The sequence below is a fragment of the Urocampus carinirostris genome, chromosome 6 (assembly GCF_059441175.1).
Source record: "Urocampus carinirostris isolate Australia breed hairy pipefish chromosome 6, RoL_Ucar_1.0, whole genome shotgun sequence".
Classification (NCBI taxonomy): Eukaryota; Metazoa; Chordata; class Actinopteri; order Syngnathiformes; family Syngnathidae; genus Urocampus; species Urocampus carinirostris.
Genome location: NC_142354.1, coordinates 16,246,169 through 16,254,001, shown reverse-complemented (window position 1 = coordinate 16,254,001; position 7,833 = coordinate 16,246,169).

The following is a 7,833-nucleotide window of genomic DNA, read 5'->3' as shown; positions in this document are numbered from 1 at the left end:
CCTCTTGTCTTATCCCAGAGTCCGCCCAAGTCGCTTCTGGAACCCGATAATAATCCACGAAGCACCTGCAGGTGATCACAATTTCGTTGCGCTGACTTTCCTCATATTCCGATTTATTGGATGAATTTCTTTTCAATGTATCGTGTTGTTTGCTAGCGGTTGCTATGCTTACCAGCTTGTTTACGGAGGCAGCGCCCACCCGCTGTTTGATTGACAACATACACCAGCCTATCACAGTCACAAACACAGACAGTCACACACACTCAACACAGAGCGTCGTCCCTTTTTTATCCCCGCGGGTCACAACACAATGCGCAATATAATAATATAACAATAAAAAATCTAATCAATTCCAAATCCACTGAGGAGTGAACCAGCAATAGCCGAAGCGCGAAGTAGTGAGGGGTCTCGATATTTATCTGTATTTCAATTGTCAGCATCTGGTTTTTTTTTTTGTGTTTTTTAGGCACAGTACAAAAAACTAACATCAGTCCTTCATTAAAAAATGGTAACAATAAACTGCACGAAAAACAGCCGGACAATACAATAATACAATACACTTACATACAATTCATCACATGAGTACATATCGTAATTTGTAACTGTATAGTTACTTTCAAAGTAACGCGCTACTTTTGGGCATGAGTGTTCTGGGGGGTAACGGAATTACTTTTTAAATGAAGTTACTAGTAACTGTAACTAATGACAGTTATCCATACATAGACCAAACACTGTTCCAGACATTAGGTTCATGGTCAGTTTGTACATTTCACTTCAGGCATGACACGATGAGTCTGGTCATATCTTGAGTCCTCTGCCCTTATAAAGAAGAAGATTTTCATTTCCAGTAATCGTTGCGGTGGCAGTTTAATCGCGCGCAACGACGCAGTCACACTGAGAAAATTTGGCCCGTCACCACTCCATCTTCCCCGCAGAACGGCACGATGAGAGCTGATTAAACGCTCCAATTAGCAGATCATTGAGAGTAAGCGCTAGCCGGACCAGAGCAGATGAGAAACGACCTTCGGAGGGTTTGCTAGCTCGGTTTACTATGCAGGCTTGTGCTGCCCGGCAGACGCGGAAAGCTTAATGATGGCCTGAAGCCGGGAACAGATTAAATATTTGATAAATGAGTTCCATTGAGGAGAGGGGAAGCTATACCACTGCAAGTATTCATGGTGTTTAGTCCTTTATTTGACTTTCACTCGTGAATGATGTATACATACATCATTTAAAGGAGGAAGTATGGCCAATGAAGTAATCCTCTACTGGGATTAGAGGCAATGAATTAATGATGTACCCTATGACGGTATATTGAGGTTGTTATACAGTGTGTACCCAAAAAATGTATACACATTTTGGCATCCGATAACTCAATGGTAAATGGTCTGCATTTATGTAGCGCTTATGATTTATTCTTTTTTCAAATGAACCCAGTGAATCAAGTAATGGCAGCCAGCCTTGACTTTGATATGAGTTAATTTAAGTTAAATTTATTTGTATAGCCCCTAATCACAAAATGTCAGTGTCAAAATTACACCATCCCCGATCTGAAACCGACATGAAGGCAAGGAAAAACTCAAAACCTCAACATGAGGGAAAATAAAAAACCTTGAGAAGGGCCCACAGGAGTGGTAATCCCCCTTCCAGGCAGACCGGGCTGCAATAGATGTTGCATCGGGTCACAATATACAAAACATTCTGATCATCAATGAAAATAACATAGGTAATATGCACCATTGTCCAAAAAGTCCATAAAAGCAACGATGTAGCTTCCCATCTCAGCCAACTGGTCGATGCAGATGATGGCATGCATCAGTTCAAGGTGCTGGTCTGCTGACTCACCCAAATACTTCCCTCTCTCTCATGTCACCTCCATCAGGCATCCAGAAAGGACAGGAAGAGAAAAGTATGAGGTTGGCATCAATAATAAGCTGTAGAATAAAAGTGTGTCTTATGTCTGGATATAAAATCTTCCACTGAGGTTGCAGATCTGATTTGGGAGTCAGAGTGTTCCACAGTGCCGGGGGCCCTGGTGGAGAACACTCTGCTGCAGATTTCAACTTGGCTCTTGGAGTCACAAGAAGACCAGCATTTTCCAAGTGGAGGCATCCTCTCCCTTCCTCTCCCCTCCTCTCCTCTCCTCTCCTCTCCTCTCCTCTCCTCTCCTCTCCTCTCCTCTCCTCTCCTCTCCTCTCCTCTCCTCTCCTCTCCTCTCCTCTCCTCTCCTCTCCTCTCCTCTCCTCTCCTCTCCTCTCCTCTCCTCTACTCTACTCTACTCTACTCTACTCCCCTATGTATCTTATCCTCTCCTCTTCCCTTCCCTTCCTTTCCCTTCCCTCCCCATTCATTATCTGCACCGCTTATCCTCAGTAGGGTCGCAGGGGTACTGGAGCCCATCCCAGCTATCTTCAGGCAGTGGGCAAGGGACACCCTGAACTGGTTGCCAGCCAAAAGCAGGGCACACAGGGACAGACAACTCATTCGCTCATTCGCACCTAGGGACAATTTGGACCGGCCAATTAACCTTAACCAAGCACGTTTTTGGAATTTGGGAGGAAAAAGAACATGCAAACTCCACACAGGGGATTTGATCTCAAGACCTCAGAACTCCTCAGAACTTCTCTTCTCTTCTCTTCTCCTCTCTTCTCTTCTTTTCTCTTCTTTTCTCTTCTCTTCTCTTCTCTTCTCTTCTCTTCTCTTCTCTTCTCTTCTCATCTCTTCTTTTCTTTTCTCTTGTCCTGTCTTCCCTTCTCTTGTCTTCTCTTCTCTTGTCTTGTCTACTCTTGTCTTCTCTTGTCTTCTCTTGTCTTCTCTTGTCTTCTCTTGTCTTCTTTTCTCTTCTCGTCCCCTTAATCCTGACAGCTATTCATCTGAACAATAACAATAGAAGATAATACTAATTGCCCCCTCTTCTTTTTGACACCTGACCTAAAAACACCCCAGAAAAAAACTGGCAACCCGGCCTAGTCTTGTTTTCAGATGATTTTCCGACATTTCCTTCACTTTGGTTTTGAACTTATTTGCCCTTCGGTAATAAGTCCTCCTGTCACGCTGTCGTTGCCGATGACTTTAATGTAATCGGGGGAAAAGTCATCAAACGCCGCTTTCTTCTTGCAGTCTAATGCGTTTCTACTCAACGTGAGTGCTTTCAGAGACTCGCTCCTTCTCACTTTTTTGTTGTTTTTGTTTTAAACCTTCCTATTTTTTATTTTCCTTGAGACGTCTCCCGCTGTTTTCTGCACAGCTGCGAGGTCTTTGAGCCTTCTCTCACGTGTCACTGGTTCCAGTTGGTCATTGTCGCAATACCCTACATTAATCATGTTTATAGACAGAAACCCTAAAAGCTTTTTAGTTAGGATGTCAGGCACAGCAAGCTGCTATTTGATCGTTTAGCCTTATTATGGGTTATTTACGGTTTTAGAGTCGGCTGCCTTTTTGTTGAAATCATTTTCCGAAACAAGGCATGTCATCGGGGGGAAAACAATCGCAACATTTAAAAATAGTTTGAGCAAAACAAAAAAAGTCTCAATGAAGAAGGATAATAATTGTTGTGGGACTCATTTGGGTTTTCTTGAAGTACTACGGGAATAAAATCGCAATGTTAGAATAATTAATGTTAAGCTGCAAAACACCCAAAAAGGCTCGATAAATAAAAAACACTACAGTCGAACCTTTGTTTAAAAAGCTAGATCGCACGTGTCAAACTCGTGGCCCTCAGGCAAATTATGGCCTCCCGCTGTCACGGTCGCCTTGGTGACCAGTCTGCCCCGCCCTCTGGGCAACAGCTGAAAGCAGTTCCAATAATTGTGGATCTGCTACTTAAGGCTGCATTGTGGGTTCTGCGGTTGTGGGTTCATTACTACTCATTCTTCACAATCCCGGTCTGTTATGCCTTGTCCTGTTTAGTCTGTTATGCCTTATCCTGTTTTAGTCTGTTATGCCATGTCCCGTTGAGTTCGTGCCGGAGGAACTCTGTATTGTTCTGTTTTGCCCCGGAGTATTGGGCGACTTTTATTCTGTCACGAAGCATGGCGAAGTTGGAAGGGGCCCGGATCAGAACGGAGGCAGGAGGCATGAAGGGAGAACTCAAATGCGTTGACGATCCGTAAGTTTTATTTAATAAATAAAAGTCGCCCAATACTCCGGGGCAAAACAGAACAATACAGAGTTCCTCCGGCACGAACTCAACGGGACATGGCATAACAGACTAAAACAGGATAAGGCATAACAGACTAAACAGGACAAGGCATAACAGACCGGGATTGTGAAGAATGAGTAGTAATGAACCCACAACCGCAGAACCCACAATGCAGCCTTAAGTAGCAGATCCACAATTATTGGAACTGCTTTCAGCTGTTGCCCAGAGGGCGGGGCAGACTGGTCACCAAGGCGACCGTGACAGAGCCCCCCTCTTAAGGGACAGCTCCCGAGGTCCCAAAAAGAAAAAATTACAACCTCGCGCCCCGGAATGTTGACGATCGCGATTGGGGCAACCCTGCTCCCTCCTCCGAACACGCAGGAACGGGGAGAGGCAGGCGCCATCTGCGTCGGGCGGATCGGAATCGGCGCTCGGCAGGGGGGGTCTGGTGGCCAACTGGACAGGGGATGACAGACAGGCAGAACCGACGAGAACAGGACAGATAAACAGGACAGGCAAAATTAGGACAGATAAACAGGACAGGCCGATGCAGAAGAGTCGCACTCAGGACAGGCCGAATCAGAAGAGTCCAGACTCAGGGGGGTCGGATTCGGAAGAGTCCAGACTCAGGGGGGTCAGATTCGGAAGAGTCCAGACTCAGGGGGGTCAGATTCGGAAGAGTCCAGACTCAGGGGGGTCAGATTCGGAAGAGTCCAGACTCAGGGGGGTCAGATTCGGAAGAGTCCAGACTCAGGGGGGTCAGATTCGGAAGAGTCCAGACTCAGGGGGGTCAGATTCGGAAGAGTCCAGACTCAGGGGGGTCAGATTCAGAAGAGTCCAGACTCAGGGGGGTCAGATTCAGAAGAGTCCAGACTCAGGGGAGCGGAAAGGGAACAGACAAGACAGGAGAGGAAAGACGGGACAAAATCAGTACAGGCAGACTCAGGGCAGGCATGGGAGTCGAACAGGCAGGCTTGGGTGTCGAACAGGCAGGCTTGGGAGTCGAACAGGCAGGCTTGGGTGTCGAACAGGCAGGCTTGGGTGTCGAACAGGCAGGCTTGGGAGTCGAACAGGCAGGCATGGGAGTCGAACAGGCAGGCATGGGAGTCGAACAGGCAGGCATGGGAGTCATTGCGCAGTCATACGGCCGGAGGTGCCTCAGCCAATTTCGCCATGTCGGAAAGGACTTGCCGAACTGCGCATTCTGAAGGTGAATTGCGCTGCTGATTCAGGCTTTGATAGTGGTCAAGGGGCAGATGTACGAACGCGGGGTCCATTCTGGTCGGAGGATTCTGTCTGTACCCCTTATGACGCTCCCGATTACCTGTGCCTTGTTTACCTGATTCTGCCTGCCTGCCTCCGATCCGACCTGCTTCCGTCCCAAGCTACGATCTTCTCTTCAGTCCCGGTAAACTCAACCTGCTTCCGTCCACGCTACGATTGGCTACGTCGTCCGAAGTTGTCTTCACGACGTTGCTGCTGAGTTCGACGGTCATCGTGTTTCCCGCTAACCCTTACTCTTTCCCCAAATAAAAGACTTGTAACGAACGCTCTGGGGTCCCCTGCTCTGTTCTGGTAATCCACGTGACACCCGCATCATTTGATACGGCCCGCAAGACAATGTTGAAAGAAGCACAAGAGAAAAATTAGCTGCATCAAGTCGAAGAATGATAAAGGTACTCATTATTGAACCTGTAAACTTATGTTCTTTTTAAACTACTCTCTAGGGGACTGTTTAGCCAATCATCAGATTGCAGAACAAAATGCCTGACATACATCATATATATATATATATATATATATATATATATATATATATATATATATATATATATATATATATATATATACACACACACACACATGCTTCAACATACAAGTGTCTGACTAACTTAAATGTAGGTAAGAGTGGTGATTGAGGTTGACATACGTTAGCCTAGAGAGGGATGGGCTTTACTTGCCTATATACACACACACACACACACATATATATATATATATATATATATATATATATATATATATATATATATATATATATATATATATATATATATTAGAACAGTTTTGATTGGCAGAACAAGAAGAAAAATTACCGAAGAAAAAATGTGGTATTTTATTATCTTAACTGAAGTATTTTCGCTGCTCCTTATGAATAAAGGCACTGTCAGGAATGAATATACCCTATCTTCCGTAAAAACCCCGAATTGGCCAAAAATTCAAAAACGCGCCTGCTAATCTGGTGCGCCTTATACCGGTGGATAAAATTGCAAATGCATTGTTACAGTTAGATGCATATGGCAACTTTTCTGCCTTTGAGAAACATTTAGAGTGATCTTTGAATGCCTTCTTGTTGTTAATTGTTCATTGCTAAAATTAATTTTAGTGGTGAAAGCAGATATGATAAAGTTAAATCTCATCCTACAAGCGGTGTTGTAGGCCGTGGTTTGCCTGCTCGGAGTGGTCAGTGGTCGAGAGCTGCAGTAACCAATTTGGCCCCCATAGGACGTCAGAGACCCCATGAAAGCAGACCCCACAAAACATTTCTTGATTTTGTTACGTATCTATTGGGGGTACCAAAATTAAATCTAGCTAAAGGCACCTGCGGAGGTCTAAAATACGAGAGAGTAAATTTTTGGGAAAATCGGTTCGGGCGTTTCTGCGTCATATACAAACACACGGGCATGCACACAAATGGAGATTTTTAGAACAGTTTTGATTAAATAAATTATTTTATTTTAATGTATTTATTGAATGTTTACTAAGTACTAACTCTTACTGTAGTTTTAGGTTTCTGTGCCACACTGTCCAGTGTGTGCCATATATATTTAAAACAAAGACTATTTTTGGGGGGGTCCACCTTATTAGCCGGTGAGCTTCATAGTGTGGGAAATATGCTATATATATATTGGTAAAGAAAAGCTCACTTAGGAATTGTTTTGACGTAAGGACACGAAGAGAGTCAGAGGCAACTTCATGTAAAATAATAATGGCAGAAAACAAGTGAAACAAGCCACAAAAAACCCTACAACAATTAGATGCAACAACCACAAAACAAGTCATGTCATGTTTATTTGTGACGCCCTTAATCACAAGGAGTCTCAAAGGGCTGCACAGACCACAGATTATTGCAAACTTCGGACTATTATTCCACTGTCCCCTGATCTAAAACCTACATGAGGGCAAGGAAAAACTCAAAAACCTCAACATAAGAAATCGAAGAAACCTTGAGAAGGGACCGCACATGAGGTAACCCCCCTTCCAGGATGACCAGGCTGTAATAGATGTTGCATTAACAAATAATACCAGATATCGTCAACGTGAAATATTGGTCATTCATAAGTTATAGAATAAAGGTGTGTTTTAGGCCTAGATTAAAACAGTTCCTCTGAGGTTGCAGATCAAATCTCAGTGGGCAGAGCATCCCACAACACCAGTGCCCGAATGGAGAACGCTCTTGTGCCTGTGGCTCTCTTCTTGGCTCTTCGGATTACTAGTAGACCAGCATTTTCAGAGCAAAGGCTCCAAACCTGAACATTTATCTGTCTATCTACCTTGGTCATATCCCTTGAGAGGGGTGACTGACAGCAAGACAAACACATACACAAAAACAAAGTAAAGAAAAAAGTAAAAAGTAGCAAAAAACAAAAAAGTGGCCATGGCCCAAATGCCCAAACACCCAAACAATCTAA